Source organism: Pongo abelii, chromosome 17 (assembly GCF_028885655.2).
Source record: "Pongo abelii isolate AG06213 chromosome 17, NHGRI_mPonAbe1-v2.0_pri, whole genome shotgun sequence".
Lineage (NCBI taxonomy): Eukaryota > Metazoa > Chordata > Mammalia > Primates > Hominidae > Pongo > Pongo abelii.
The window spans coordinates 41,430,584-41,447,356 of record NC_072002.2 but is presented as its reverse complement, the minus strand read 5'-3'; the positions used below and the strand labels follow the sequence as shown (position 1 = coordinate 41,447,356).

Below are 16,773 nucleotides of genomic sequence, written 5' to 3'. Positions count from 1 at the left end.
CCTGGTACGCGGGGCTGGGAGGGAGGGCGAGTCGCCAGCAGAGGCGAGGCCAGAAAGTCAGAGGAAAGAGGGGACGAGAGAGCCACAAAGGCAGAGCGGGAGAAGGCAGGGCGGGCAGCCGGGGCGAGGGAGAGAAAAAGAGGGAGGCGGAGCTGCCCGGGCGGGCGGGGGCGCGGGCGGGAGCGGGCGCGGAGCGGGCGCGGAGGCGGCGCCGCAGCCCCAGCCGGGCCGGACGCGGGAGGGCCAGGGCCAGGGTGAGCACCCAACTCCGAGCTGTCCCGGCTCCCGGCGCCGCGCTCCGCTCTCAGCCACCTCACGGCTGCCAGGAGTGCGCGGGAGTTTGCCCCGGAGCGCGGGGAAGTTTCCTCCGAAGCTGCGCTCCTGGAACAGCAGCACCTGCAAGCGCCGGGCAGCGGCCCGCGAGGTAACCGCGCTGGGGCTGGGGCTGGGGCCGGGGGGCACTGAAGGGGCCGAGATGGTGGGGCGCTGCTGGGTACCCGCGCCGGCAGCGGGCTCTGATGGGCGGGGACGTGCGCCCTCACCTTTCCAGGTGCTTCGCCGCTGGGGATGAGGGAGGCTTTTTCCTTTTTCTATCTCCCCCACCTCCAGTATTCCAACCCACTTCCCTTCACTTCAGTGGACGGAGGACGGGAGGTGGGGGGCGGGAGCAGGAGGGGATCCTGACTTTGAGGGGGCGATGGAGAAGGACGGCCGCCTGAACTTGTCAGCTACCTGAGCTTCCTTCCTGCGCCCCGGCGGGGCACGCTGGACTCCAGGATTCCGGGGTCAGACCCCGCTTGGGGCAGGCAGAGGTTGGAAAGAGGACGGCAGGAACAGTCTTTAGTTTCTGCTGCCAGTTTGTCCGGTCCTCCAGCGTGTGTGGCAGAAAGACGAGCATCTCTGCTGCGGGGGTGCCTCCTTTGCGTCTGTCTCAAACTCCGCGACCTGGCTCAGGCTCAGGCGCAGGCTGCGGACGAGGTGGGAGGGAAGTTAGGGGGACCGGGAGGCCAGGTGCGATCGTGGCCAGAGCAGAAGAGTTGGGAGGGGCGATCTGAAGAGGGGCTGCAAGTGGGTTGGGGAGAGAAGGAATGGTGTGTTTGTTTCTGCTGCTGTTACTTTCACAGGGTTACCTCCTCCCTCTTCTGCCCCGTTTGAACATCCTGCCTATCAGCATGTTTCTGTTAGAAGGTGTTATGGTTGATGCCTGTCAGGAGTTATTTCCAACTAAGTTCACAGGTGCTAAGTCTAGAGCTGCAGGCCTTCCTCCTTTCTCTCTCTCTGCGGTCCACCCCCAGCTCCCTCCCACAAACATACTGTGCCTGAATAATCCCCAGCGTTTTGAAAGCGATGGCAAGTGAATAATACACAATGTGTGTGTGTGACTTTTTTCTCCCTATTATGCTATCAGATCCAAATCAAAACGCCGTGGATGCTTAACAGGACTCCCTTCTCGCAGTTTTTCTGATAATTGAGAGTATTACCAATGTTTATTTTTCTTCGCTTTAACCTCAGAATTGCATTAATCTATCTTTGTACAATTTTATTTACATTGTTATTATTCCTCTCGGTTTGAAGGACAGGGGCCTCTTTTCAACTCACATATATACAACCAAATGCATTGTGACCATATTTAGTATTTATCTGTCTTCTGATTCAGTTGCCTGGCACCTGTTAATTCCAGTACCTAATCATAACACCATATGCCTGCCAACCAACGTGAGGATAAGGTGAATGCTATTGTTTTTCATGGGCAAGAGCACCCTGAACTACCACTTTTTATTATTGCTCAAAGAGTGTAAAAGCTTCAGTCAAAGTGAATCAAATTTACAATACAATATTACAATTCTACACCATACGATCAAACAATATGATTCCTAGGCACTTACAGCTGACTAGTAATTGAGGAAAAATTAAAATCCTCTCATCATATGGAAAACATTTAGATTGCATATAGTCAATAAGAAATAGCACACACTGAATGCCCCCAGAAAACGAGAAGAATGTTCCTCTTACCTCATTTGGTTTTTATCTCCTTCATTACAGTACCGTCCTCCAGAAAATTAGCACCTTGCATATAGATGTTGGTATGTACTAACTAAACACCATATTTTTTAATACAGAGGCTTAGTGATAGTCCAAAAACATAAATGTTTTAAATCATTACCAACCATCTGTTCTCTCCCACTCACTTACAGCACAATGTTTTATTTTCACAGGTATCAAAACGTACTTACTCATTTCATACATTCCCATGACTATCCTGAAAGCTGTAATGGTATCCAATGTTGACTCAAGTTCAGTAACTGTTGTGTTTGGCTTATTACACCATAAGCTCTGCTTCTTTTATTTTCAATGAAAGAAGACATTCTAAAAGTTTCAAAGCACTTGGCCAAGGCTGGTGTATACTCCAGTAAAAATCTGATTGCTTTCCCCCCACCCCCAACCTTTTTGTTAACAGAGAGAAGCTAGAAATTAGTGCAGCTGCAGGGCCTTCCTGATGACCTTCTTTTCCTTTCTTCCTGGTTACGAGGGTAGCATTTGATGCTCTGAAGAAGTGCATTAAAAAGCCCTGTGACTTCAGAAACTTAGTATGGTTTCCAGGAGACTGTAACATCTTCCAAGGAAGAATTTACAAAATAAGAGACTAACTTGCTCTTACAAACTCCAAATTCAGTAAACCTCAGAAATATACATTGTTTCCCACATCAATATTGCATATGAATAGCATAGGATGTGAGATAGGATATGAATGACATGTTTACCTGTATAGTGTTCTTTATATTTGTATTTGGGAATCTGGATGAGTTGGGATGTAATCAGCAGATAGATTCACACTCTTGTTTGGTTGATGTCATCAATAAAGCAAGATGTGAGATATTCAGCTCTCTATCCAAGAAAGGTTTCCCATTTAGGGGTGTTTGCTCTAATTAGAACTTCAATATTATGGTATTTTATCATTCAAAATTAAGTTACATAATAAATCCTTTGTTCCTTTAGCATAGCCAGCACATCAGGAAAATTCTTTTCACTCAAATATGGGCACAGTGTCCCAAAGCATTTTCATATTTTTTGAGGAAAAAGATAGTGATGATCTTTTCCACACTTTGTAAATAATTGATATGTACTTGAAGATTATCAGGAACCAAGAAAAAGTGGGCCATTATCACCAGCTACACTGTTCTATACTGCTCTTTTCCCTGAAAGCGTTAAGATTCTCCTAACTTAGAAGAATGGCTTTGGACAGAATAAACCCAAACTACAGATAATTTTGAAAGTAAAGTTGCCTTTAAAAATATAGTCTAATTAAAACCTTTGGATATTACATAAGAACATGTTACATCTTATTTTTCTGTATACTAAAAATGAATTATTGAGGAGAAACAGTTTCACCATGTATAGTAAATACTCTGAATTATTCATGTTAATGAGAAAAATAGAGGGAAAGAATGTAAAATCATGGTTATTTAAAAAGTCATTTGTGTTTGTCTTTGGAATGTATTGCATGTTTGGTTTAAAAAAGATTTTCATTGTTATTGTGGGCAAGTTGCCTTTCTAATTATTTTCTTGTGTTTAGGTTAATTTTTAAATGAGCTTTCATACCTCAAACACCAAAACCCATTTGTGGGGAGGTGGGGAAGATGGGCAGACTGCCCAGAAACAAGCTGGGTGGCAGAAGTAAGCAAACCTGGTATGAAAACTTTGCAGGAAATCATATGTAATTCAAAGAAAGATAAGTAAGACTTGATTGTATACCTATTTAATGAATATGTGTTAAGGATTAGATATGTTCCCAGATTGTATACCTGTTTAATGAATATGTGTTAAGGATTAGATATGTTCCCAGCAAAAATAAAAGTCTTATAGTCAAAGTTTGAGAAATTCAATCCCACTTTACAGGTAACAGAGGTGGTTAATATATTTTAAGAAGTGATAATAGTTTGCTCCTGAAAATCAAATAAGAATGTATTAATGTATGCATCTTACTATTAATACACTGCATTTTTAAGTGTTTTCCTAGAGCATACGTATGCCTTTGGCGTTAAATGGCATTCCTAGGCCTTATATATTAATATGTCCTTTCCAAGAGAAGGAATAGCAAGAAGCCATCTAAATAAGGGGTTTGGTCCATTTCATCTCTGTACCTATGCTCCAAATCAAAAACACATTTCATCAAAGAGAACCTCTCAATTATTGTTACAGTGGACCAAGCTCGATAAAATAGTTGAAGTTCAGCAAGACTGCCAATTTAACAGATTTCTATTGTGTTTTTCAAAAGCTCTAGGGCAAAATTGGTTGTAGATGAGTTACTTGAGCAAGAAGCTGATTCATACCATAGCATTAAACATCTTGTTTATAGTAAGTTTTTAGTTGGACATAGATTTTGTTGAATTGTTAGTTCCGTGGACTGTTAGAATTTGGAAAACCTCTGTGTGGAAGGTTAGAACTGCCAAAAATATACGACGGGAAAAGCAGATAAGATCATTTTTATTTCAAATATTCACAGCCAAACTGTAACTTTTATAGAAGTAAGGAGAATGGTGATAGAAAAGTAGATGTACCCTTCAGAATAGAGACTATGTTCTCATCATAAATGTGCTCACTACATAAAGTGTAGGGATGCTTTTTTTTTTTAGGAAATATTTTCATTTTTTATAAGGCATGGCATTTTTTAAAGACTTGACTAGACTGAATATTTTAAAAGAAATATTGTGGTTGGAAATATAATTGAGACCCACAGGATAAATTTTATATACATTTATTAAAGGAATCCATTTCTTCTTATCAATGCCTAAGTCTTAGGATCAAGATTATGCATTTTTTAATAGAGCTGGAAAGAACCTTAAAAGTAATTTATTCCTGTGTCCTCATTTTACAGTTGCAGAAATAATGGGGACCTACAGTGATCATGATGAACTGCTAAAGGTCACACTGGTAGTGGCAGAGCAGAAACTAGAAACCTGGTCTCCTGACTCCTCATCCAGCTACCTCTTAGAGAGTTAGATTAGTTAAGTAGGGGAGTTAACTCTTTCTGGCCATCACGGTATCAACTAATATGTGATAGTCATGGAATGAAGCAGTACAGAGGTAAATGTAGAAGGCTTGTGATTTGCTGTCTTCTCTCATGCGTTGAGTAGTCATCGTGGACCAGACTGTGATCCTTGACCCTCTCAGACTCTGTCCTCTTTTTTAAAAACAAATATTTTGTTACCCCCTTATTATCCTCAAAAGTCATTTATAAATAATTACAGAATATAGTTGTAATTTTTAAAAACTAATAAAATAAAAATAATGCGTATTTCACCACTAATGCTTGGGGATAACTTCACTAGACACATAGTAAAGTCAGCGCTTGTATGAATATATGATGAATAAATTTGAATTTAAGACAAATAAAACATCAGAAGACATCCCATGCAAGAAGTGCACGAAAGTGAAAAAATGAGGGTAGACTTAAACTAGTGTTGAGATACTAACAACCCAGACTTATTTGTAGATGAAAACCGGAAGAAGGAAGTTAATGGTATAGGGAAAATTTGCCAAGTCAAATGTAGACTCTTGGAGTGGAGAAAATTTTAAAGTATGATATTTTGCAAATGAGAGAATAAATAGCATTGATATACTTCCACTAAAATCCCAAAATTACTTTCTGGAACATTTCCATGTTGTTACTAATGTGAATTCTATTTCAAGAGATGCAGGTTACTCACCGTATTGTCAATAAGTAAAATACTTCGAAAATAAAAATTACTGATTTGGTGCTGAGTTTGTCTTAAGTTTAATTTCTATCAACATTATAGTCTATCAATTCTAGAGTTAGAAGATAGAGTACATGAAATAATTAAACTATTATTGTAAATTGCTCAGCTTTTGGTGGGAATGTAAATAAAATTCTTAATTATAATTATGTACCAGATTCTACAGTTTGATATGCATAACATTTAGCTCAATAGGACACATAAACTTTATATGGAATATTTTTAGAAAAACTCTTCATTAAATTGGGCCGCCTCCCCCTATATACACTAAAAGCCAATAGCACGTCACCACTACCACCACCAATAATTTGTGAGAAACCTGAACATACCCAGTCCTACCTAAAATATTCTGTAGGGGTGTTACTTGCCATTATGAGAGCCATAGAGCTAGCTAACCAAGATTTTTATGTAGGCATGGATTATTTTTCGTGCCCCTACCTATCTCTCTTTACTTCTTTTAAGTAGGACCGTCCCATTTGTTCACTGATCCACTGGCTCTAATGGACCAGAACCACAGACTTCACTGCCCTCAAGCAGGTCATGTTCTAATCTTTTTCTGTTGCTGTCACTTTTATAAAAATTCACTTCTTCTGGTCCTTATTTCTCTTAGGAATCTATCTTTTTTGGGTGACAATAAGTGGTGACAAACTGAAGTACATGCTGGATAATATTTTAGTTGTCTTAGGCCTTAACTTTGCTTAAATGTATATCTCCATAAAGCACTGAAAGTTTTCATATATATATATATATATAGAGAGAGAGAGAGAGAGACAGACATTATCACACACGTATGCATGTACGTATATGTATATATGTGCGTATTTATGAAAGCATATATATATACACACATAATTTTAGGCTTTGAAAAAACAGGAAAGGAGGTATTATTAAGGCTTAAGGCTTATATTTTTAATGCCCTTGAAACATGCTTATGCAAAAAAGAACTGCACTAGTCCAATACTGGAAGTTATACCACAAAACAACGTGCTATGAAGTATGCTTATAGTAAAAGCCCAAAAGCTATTTCCAACCCAAATAAACTGCTATATTCGAATTTTGTTATATTGCTTGTGATAGATGCATCCTGTGCTAGCATATTAGAAGTTGAGGGGAAGGGGTGTGGTCAATTTTGTCTGTTTCAGAGGTATTTAACCTGTGCACTGTTGACATCCTAAAAGCACACCAACATCTCTTCTCTTTGTGCAATATACAGTATTTGCAGAGAGATTAGAGGGTTTTGAAGATTACTCATATATACAACATACAGGAGGGTGTAGGATCCCAGAAGCAAGGAGGAAATTGAGAGTGAAATTCAAGCTTTCTTACTTCTGTCTACTGGACTGTAACTTAAGATCTGCTCTTGAAAATGAAGAGTTAATATGAAATGTCATTTGAGTATTAGCTACACCATCTTGAATTTATCAAATTGTGAGATATTTTTTCTTAGATTACTTCCCAGTCAGGGTCCACGTTACATGTTTTTAGACCATTGTATATCTTATTCTTTTTAAAGAAAGAAGCTTTTTAATGTAAGCGCAGCACTTGAGATTGAAGTCAATAATATGTGTGTGTGGTGTGTATGTGTGTGAATAACCAATTGCTTTGACAAAATCACAGAATTCTTTACATAGAAGGGCCTGTTTTACCCAATCAAGAGAGGCAGCTTTTCCTACAAAGAGGATGCAGCAATTGTACAGAACACAATTTGATCTGTGATTGTTTTCTGTGTATTGTTCATTCTTACTGGAAGCTTCTTGGTCTGTTGAATGACCCAACATTCAACCTCAGACTGACCCCTAACTTTATTTGGTCTACTTTTGTTACAATTTCTAATGCGAGTATAGTGGTGCAGTGGGGATTCAGAGAAGATGAAATTGAAGTTGTTGGATTGGGGAGGCGATAAGGAAAATAAGGTGTTTCTTTCATTTGAACAGCACAAAGATCTATATAGGCAGTGAAATTTTATTGGAATATCTGCCTTTTACTCTGCTTTTTATTTTTGTATGGAATAGAGGGAAAGATTGTGAAAGTAAAACCCTCCTTCCTCTTTGTACTGTTAACTCTGCTATACAAGAGAAAACCTTCTTTGTCAGAGTAAACAGATATGACACATTCCACTCCCATTGTTCAGAGTGCCTCCTTTTACTATAGTACTTCAATGCTACCCTAAACTGAACTCTATAACGCTAAAGAATATGGTTAAGAAAGGGAAAAATATACCCAGCTAATGTGGTAAAAGAAATTTCAGAAGCCTCTGTTAGATATATGTGAAAATGGGAAAACCAAATAAGATGACCCCGTCAATTCAAATGAAGAATACGATACTTACTTTTCCATTAATTTCAGTACCAAGAAGCCCAAAATTCCACTTAGTTTTGTGGTCATTTCTATTGTTTTCTTTCTTTTGTTTTTCTTTTCACAGATGGAATTAAAGTGGTAACCTATAGGTCCAGCTTACTTTAAGCAAATATAGTCTGTAAGGATTTAGGTAAAATAGTGACGTTGATTATATACTTTAATGAATACATTTTAAAATTAAATAGGCACAGTTTTAAAGAAAAGATCATCTAAATTAATTTAGTTTTTTTTACAGGATTCTTTGAACAGTCGATTAGAAGGAGGGTAATTTTTTTCCCCAAAAGATCGATTTCTCAAGTTATTAAAAAAATGCTTAGGTGTTAGTGACATTTTTTGGACAAAAAGCGGTAACTATCAACACCCTTTTTACCTTCTAACATTTGCACTCTATTTTCAATTAGGAACTTTTATTACCAGAGAATGAGATTTTATTACTCCAGCGGGGCTGGCGTTCAGCTAGATGCACTGGTATAGTCTTACTGGTTATTTGTAGCTGGAGTCCAAATTGTGCTGATTGTTAAATAATTTAAATACTAATCATCCTCTTGCATGATCACTTTTGTAACTTCAGCCTATAAATACACCACTTGCTACTTGCTAAAAGTCTAGCAAAGTCATTTTTTCAGATTTTGCAGATCAGGGAATTAGAACAGCATTTAGAATAGAAATGAATTTGAAAATCACTGAAATCCCAGGTACCAGAGCTTGTTCATCTAATACCTCAGACCTTTGATTCACCTTGGGGTTTCTCAACATACATATACCAAGTACTAACCAGTAAGAATGCCTTGAGATTCTTGATATATATTTAATGCAGAATACTCTATAAAACATAATCACAGCTCAGAAAGTCCCTCTACATTGCCCACTTGTAGATACAGCTCATACACCTGGCATTTCTTCTTGTCTATCTTAAAGACACATCAAATGAAACATGTCAAAATCAAACTCCTGATCTCTGCTCATCTCACCTCAAAGGTGCAGGGTTCCCATAGTCCAATCTGGTTTTAATCTTGACATTACTTCTCCTTCAATTCCATTACCAAGGCTTTGATTTTGACCTCCAAAATTAATTACAAAAATCTGCCTCTGCCATCACACAAGTGTAAGCATTCACCATCCTTTGTGTAGAAAACAACAATGTCTCCATGACTGATCTCGTGGCATTGTTCCCCATCCCAAATTCATCCTCCAATGGGATACCAGATATTATATTTGCATTCAAAATGCAAATATGATAACTATCACCTTCCAACCACGGATAACACTTAAATGAATTACCATTGCTTTGCTTAAGATAAAGACCAAAACTCAGCACCTGATTTTTGTAGCCCAGCAAGGACACCTTCCTCCACTTTTGTCTCTTTGGATGTTCCCATTCTTCCCTCAGCTTCAGCTGGCTGGCTTTCTTCAAGCTGCCTTAACATTCCAGCTCTCTCCCATCCCCCCATCCCCTAAAAACACAAACTCAAGGATTCCCTAGTTAACTCTTAGTTAACACTTTGAAAATATCAACTCAAATGTCACTTGCTCAAATGAACCATCTCTTACCCCTAAATTGAATTAAATCCCTTTATAAAATACATATAAGTATATACACATTTATGTATCTGTATCCATTGTGCTTAGAAGAGTTGAAAATTCACATTTACTTGTATAATTATTTAATTAACTGCTAAGATAGGGATCCATCTGGTTTTGATGGTCCTTGTATTCCTAACAAATACTACAATGCCTGCTTCAGAGAGGAAGTATAACAAATACTTGTTGAATAAATATTGAGTGAACATCTCTAACTGCACATGTACAAAGTTATACACATGTACCACATGCAAACACACACATGTATCCACCCTTACATTCTAATAACAAATACGTAAATAAGTAAATAAAAGAAAGTGTGTAAGCTGTGATGCCCCGCTTTTTTCTTTGTGACCTCTCCAAATATCATACTCCTTGTTCTATTTCTCTTTCCTCCCCATAATTTAGATGTGGTTTGGGTGGTGCTACATTTATTTAGTAAGTAGGGCAGGTCTGTTGAATTTCTTACACCCCCCAAAATAAATAAATGCCCAGGCATGCCTTTATATTACTTCCTCTGACATGTGGAATCCCTTGATAATTTCAGGAATTTTAAAAGGCTTCACTTTATGGGGGTTTTATGCTCTGCTGTTTGTATACATTCTGGCATTAAGAAGTGGTCTAAGATTTTACCATATTGAAGAAAATGAAAATCCTCTGAAAGTCACCTATTCATATGGCCCCCATATGAAAATAAGGAAGATAAAGGAGAACAAAAATTAAAATAAGAAAAAAATATGTGAAATTGAAAAAGTAATATAAAAGTCTATGTTATAAATTAAAGGTTTATATTTTTAAGAATTGCACAAAAGATTCAAACAAGGTATAAAATAGTTAAGGAAGACCTATATCATACTGATGGGCACTTACTATGTTTTAGATACTATGCTAACATTCGTGACTAAATTCAAAATGCTGCATTAAAACTGAGTTGGGTTAGCACTGTTTTTATTTAAAGCCTTCTTGCTTCAACTAGTTTAGGGGAAACTCTTGAACATTTTGTCCCAGAAAGCAAGGAATTGCTCAAAAACAAATGAGGGCACATCAGAAGGACATAGCCAGATTTAAAAGACTCTCCCTGGCCAAATTTGGGATCTTTTATACATAAAGAGTAATAATGTATGTAATGGATTAGAGCACATTGACTAACAAAAGTATCCATGAACCCAGAGTGTGTGAATGCACAGATTGGGTGGAGAGAAGGAAAGGCTCTGTTTCACTGAAGAATACAAGCTGATAATGAAAAAGAAATAATAGAGCACCATAACAAGAATAACCACCATAACAAGAATAATAAAAAAGTCATCTACCATTGTGTGAATGGTTGATGGGGACAGGATATTCACATTATCTCTACGTGTCACCCTATGGATTGCTTATTAATTGAAAAGCGGGGACATCCCTTTATGGTTGGTGTCTGACAGATACCAGCTAATCAAATGATCAGACTTGACATCACTAGAAGTCATACAAACTGAAATCATGTATTTTTTTTTATGATACATGAAGAATGACACAGAAGTCTCTTCTGAAGTATTCTGCTAAAAATGTTTAACCTGAGCCTAATCATGAGGAAACAAACGATCAGGCAAATCTAAACTGGTAGATTTTCTTCACTACAACTAACCTGGACACTTCAAAAATGTCAGTGTGATTAACAAAAAAAGCCTGAAATATTGTTCAGGATTAAAGGAGACTAGGAGACCTGGCAACTAATTGCAAGACATCCATCCTTCTTGATTAGATTCTGGATGAAAAAAAAATCTATAAAGTATAATATTGGGACAATGGAAGGAATGTGAATTTGGGCTATAGCTCATATAACACTATTACATCCCGTTCAATTTCTTGAGTGTGATCATCATATTGGGGTTATATAGAAGAATGTGTCTTTAGGGAGAGGATATATTTGAAAGTATTTAGAAGTGAAATCTCATATCTGCAACTTTCAAATGGTTCAGCAAAAAGAAATGTTTTAAGTGTAAGAAAGGGAGAAATAGGCAAATAACTATGGCAAAATGTTAATAATTTTTACATCTAGATAAAGAGATTATATACCACTCGTTATATTGCTAATTTTCTGTATGCTAGACATTTTTCAAAATAAAAATTAGAAAAAATGTCCTATGATTTTAAGTTAGCTATCCAAAGGATAAAATAATTTTTATATATTGAAGTGAGCTTAAATGTTTGAAAGTTGTTTAATTAACAGAGTGTCTTCTCTAAAGTATCTAAATATCTTCATTCAACATTCTATAATAATTCCATAATTTATATATAAGCACTAAAGAAAAAGTTATCCTTAGAAGAATATGTTTCAGGCAATATAGGAGACAATAGGTAATATGATAATATCAGTATGTATTAGATAAAATAATTTTTTTCATTTTTCCAGTTATATATGAGAACTTTTCAACATGAGAAATTTTAAAGGGAAATGAGTCATCTATGGCAATGTGCGTTTTATTCTTCCATGTCTTTCCTAAACATTGGTGCTCGCCTACAAAACAAAGTATGAGATTACTGATGATTTTCACTAAAATGTCTACAACCTAGCAGAATGCACTTTCAGTGTAGAATAGATCTGGCCAGGGCTACAGTGAGATTTAGGATCCTGTGTGATTCTCAACTCTGCAACTTCAGGAAGACTGGCAAGCACTGTTAGTGCTAATATATTAGAAGCAGATACTTACAGCCCAATAACACAGGTATACAAATATCAAAAGACAAAGCTCTCAATTTAGCCAACAAATATCCATCGAGCGCAGGTTCTATGAGAGGCACAAAGTAAATGAGGTTAAATAAAAATATTTACAAATTTGTAAATAAAAATTTATTTCTTCAGGAAAATTTTAACTTCAAAATAAATGTCTAAAATATTCCTTATACTGTAAAAGCATATGATATAATATTTCTAATCAGGTCCCTGTAGGAATACTTTGCATGATGCTAAGATAATATTTAGGGCTCCTTCAGATATGTATGGTAACTTAATCAGAGCAAGTAGAGCGGTGCCTTTTGGTATATGATACAAGGAAAACATGTAGATCTTCTTATATCTTAACATACAATATATCATGTATCTTAATGTACAATATAATAAACCAAAGATAAGAATAGGGATAGTTATTTCCCCTCATATTTCATATAGTAAGTTGATAAATTATTATAAATAATAGCAAAGAGGGAGAGTTTCAAGTTTCTGGAAAAGTCAGAAAGAACTGGTCTCTTGATACTGCCAGCCTACACTATCTTGAGGTTAAAATTCACTATGATGGAATCTCCTTATTAAGAAAATTACAGTTCATCTTCAGCTTATATTAAGACAAATATTAGTAATCAGTTTAAACTTGATATTGTTTTAATAAGAAGAAAATAGTAACAAATTGTTGTGGAGATGGAGCATGTTCTTAAGAAGTACTGATTATCTTAAAATAAAGTTAATAATATAACAGCTTTGCTCTTATACCCCATCCCCCTCCCACTCCCATGCTACTCATATTTATATCAGTGGTAAGACAAAGGACACTCATACCACTAAGAATTTCAACATCCAAGAAAACTGGGTAAAATCACATTTAGTTATCTTATTAAACTGTTAATACATTTTTATTTCAGATATTCTTAAAAAGTTCCAAGACCATGAATAACATAAGTTAAAAGTTGTTTGAATTTATAGCAGTATGAAAGGTGGACTTCCATACAGAATTTGACATTAAAAGAAAACAGCTATGTAAGCAATTTGTGTAGGTAATTATTAGCTGGAAGCTATTTGTACTCTAAGTTTATTGAATATACAAATATGATAATAAGACTTTGCACAAATGTAACCTTTTGATAATAAATCCATGTAAAAGACTGTGCCTTGGGTAATAATTCTAGATATTACAAGTATATTTGAATTCCCTGCAAACAGAATGCAGACCTCTAGACCAAGTACATAACCATTTTTCATTCATGGTATTTAATAGATCATTTTACCTAAAGTCTCAGAAAGGACAAGTAAAACAATGGAGAGTGAAGCTGTTTTATTTGTGCGTGTATTAAAACATTGCAATCACAGAAGAAACAGCAAAGTAGAACTATAAAACCTGTCTTCAGAAGTAAGCAAAATTACACTGAAAATCATAATTATTGGAAATAAATAAATACCTAATCATTACCTGAGAAGTATTCCTGATATTGCATGTAGAACTCAATGATTAACTGTTTTGTTTTTTGTTTTGCCTTTTGTGGTATTTACTGACCAGTTTAGAAAAAACACTTTTGTGGTAAAATAAAATGTAAAACAACCAGGTTCTCTTTATGAACCTTGTACATTTACAATACTTCATAGGACTGTATGCTCCCCACCAAGTCAGTTTTACTGTATACTAAGAAAATAAAAATGAAATATAGAATCTTTCAATTTCCTTTCCTCATTTTAGATTTTGGTTACATTTTTATTATGCTTCATATTTTCATATTTAAATGTAATCAGTGCACAAAACCAGTCTTTTCACTCCTCTCTCTTTGAGTTATTTTAGTTTATTTTATGAATAAATAGATTTCATGATCAAGGAGTTTCTTCTAGGAGGACTCATGTAATGCTACCTCCTGCATTCTTTGGTGCTTAATCCATGTCCTCCGCATACCCATCCTTTCCTCTTGCCTGCACCTCTAGTCCATAAGCCATTTTTTGATTGTTTTCCATTCTTGAAGGGGACTAATGATGTGGAATGGCAGGAGTTGTTGTACACGGGGAGCCTACAGCTCCAGTGTGGGTCTTGTTTAGAATATCCTCTGTCACCAAGTTTATTTCATTTACCCTCAAGTTGGAAACATGCAAAGCCCCTAACACTGTGTTGTGATTTTGTAGTCATGGCCTTTTTTTCTGTTTTCTCCCACAGTACCCTCATCTGGGAGACCACTACATAGCTAATAAAAATGATAGGAGAGTGTGCTATTTTCTTCAGCCTGATGTCCCCAATTATTCTGAGTTTCAGTAGGAAAACATACACCTTCCTTATAGCCTATTTATGTCCCACTGTTCCAGTAAGATTTGCTGGACAGCCTTTTGGGACTAATATTATTTGTACAAAAATCTATATTAAGCTCAAGGTTTGAAGGTAGATGTGTCGATTCTTGTTCTTCTCCCTCTAGATTTTACGCAATTTAGCAGGTATGCTTGACAGTTAGTGGTTTTTATACTTTGTATTTTTGTTTTCTTTTTTTCAAAAAAAGGAGGTAGAGTAAAAAAGCCTTTACTTCATCAATAGCAGAAGTTTCAAAGTTCTAGTTGCCACTTTTTTGCATTAAATATTTTATTTAATGTTTAAAGTAAAATTACATATATTGACAATTTAAAGAATAATAAAAGATAAATAGCCATGTATTCACTATCACACTAAAGGGAAAGAATTTTTCCAGTATCTTTGAAGTGTCCTACTTTTTGTCAGGGGAGATTAACTGCTTAATCAGGGGAGATTTGACCAACCAAATATCTCAGGCATTTAATACAATAAAGGCCTGTTTCACATTCATGACACAATTCCGTGAGGATCAGTGGAGAAATTCTGCTCCATGAAGTCATTCAGAGACGTGGGTTACTTCCATTTAGCAGTTCTGTCACCTTTCACTGCCTCCAAGTCATCCCCTGGTTCCTCTGCAGATGAAAGAAAGAGAGATAATGTGAGAATTTTATAGGATGTTTTAAGGGACCAGGCCTTGAAGATGTGTGTATGACTTCTGCTCATATCCCATCTATTGCAAAGGGAAATAGAATAAGGAAAATAAAAGGGAATTTACCATTGTCTCAGCATACCTTCTGTGTTCTCCTCTCATTCTCTCTCTTCAAGAGGTAACCAGCCTCCTGATTTTGGTGTTAAGGATTCTCCTGTTTTGCATATGTACCTGCCTCAAGCAAATCTTGTCTAGTTTTGCCTGTCTTTGACTTTTATAAAAATGGACTCATATTGCTAATATATGTTGCTTGGCTTGGTTTTGCTTCTTGCTGCTTAAAAGAATATGTTTTCTGGCCAGGCATGGTGGCTCATACCTGTAATCCCAGCACTTTGGGAGGCCGAGGCGGGAGGATCATGAGGTTAGGAGATCGAGACCATCCTGGCTAACACGGTGAAACCCCGTCTCTACTAAAAATACATAAAAAAAATTAGCCGGGCGTGGTGGCGGGCGCCTGTAGTCCCAGCTGCTTGGGAGGCTGAGGCAGGAGAATGGCGTGAACCCAGGAGGTGGAGCTTGCAGTGAGCTGAGATCGTGCCACTGCACTCCAGCCTGGGCGATGAGTGAGACTCTGTCTCAAAAAAAAAAAAAAAAAAAAAAAAGAATATATGTTTTATACATTTTAGAAATAGTATACTATGTGTGTCCATTATGTAAAGTTTTTAAGTCTGTTATTCAAATATTCTTATTTTCTTGCTAATTTTGTCTGAGTGTTCTATCAAATACTGAAAGAAGTATATTTAAAAAATGCTGACGATGGATTTACCCATTTCTTACAGTTCTATCAATTTTTGCCTTATATTTTTTGATGCCATGCTATTAGGTGCATATAAGTTTAGAATTATATTTCTAGTAAATTTAATTTTGTAGTCAAAGTGTAGCGATCATCTATATGCTTATGACTTCTAAATTTATGTATTCAGCCTAGACCTCTCCTGTGAGCTTGTATTAGTTTTCTATTGCTGTGTGATAAATTACTGTAAATTTAGCAGCTTGAAACAACATACATATATCATGTCAGTTTCTATGAGTTAAGATTATGGGAACAACTTAAGTGGATTCTCTGCTGAGAATATCACAAGCCTACAGTCAAGCTGTTGACTGGGTTTTATTCTCATCTGAAACTCAGAGTCATCTTCCAAGCTTGAACTTGTGGGTGGAATTCTGTGTTTTGCAGCTATACGACTGACGGCCTCAACTCCTAGGGGACACCCCTCTCCATAGGAAGTTCAAAATGTAGTTTTTTGCTTCTTCAAGGCCAGCAGGAGATCATTTCTAACTTCAGGGAAGTTCTGGACCCTCTTTGAACGGGCTAAACTGATTAGGTCAGCCCCACCCAGGGTAATCTCCCTTTACA

The 16,773-nt window shown here is 36.8% G+C and overlaps 1 protein-coding gene and 1 long non-coding RNA gene across 4 annotated transcripts in view; one reads left to right on the top strand and one right to left on the bottom strand.

Annotated features, from left to right (window-relative positions):
• Positions 1-206: 206 nt before the first annotated feature.
• Positions 207-16,773, top strand: part of CHST9 (carbohydrate sulfotransferase 9) — a 278,955-nt gene continuing 262,388 nt past the window's right edge. For all 3 annotated transcript variants that reach the window (XM_009252309.4, XM_002828133.5, XM_054537756.2), the window contains exon 1: positions 207-424. The gene's annotated coding sequence lies outside the window, so the exon portion shown is untranslated. The remainder of the gene's footprint in view (positions 425-16,773) is intronic.
• LOC129051525 (uncharacterized) overlaps positions 13,564-16,773 on the bottom strand; it is a 195,846-nt gene continuing 192,636 nt past the window's right edge. The window contains exon 3 of the long non-coding RNA XR_008515881.2: positions 13,564-15,339. This is a non-coding gene — a long non-coding RNA (uncharacterized LOC129051525). The remainder of the gene's footprint in view (positions 15,340-16,773) is intronic.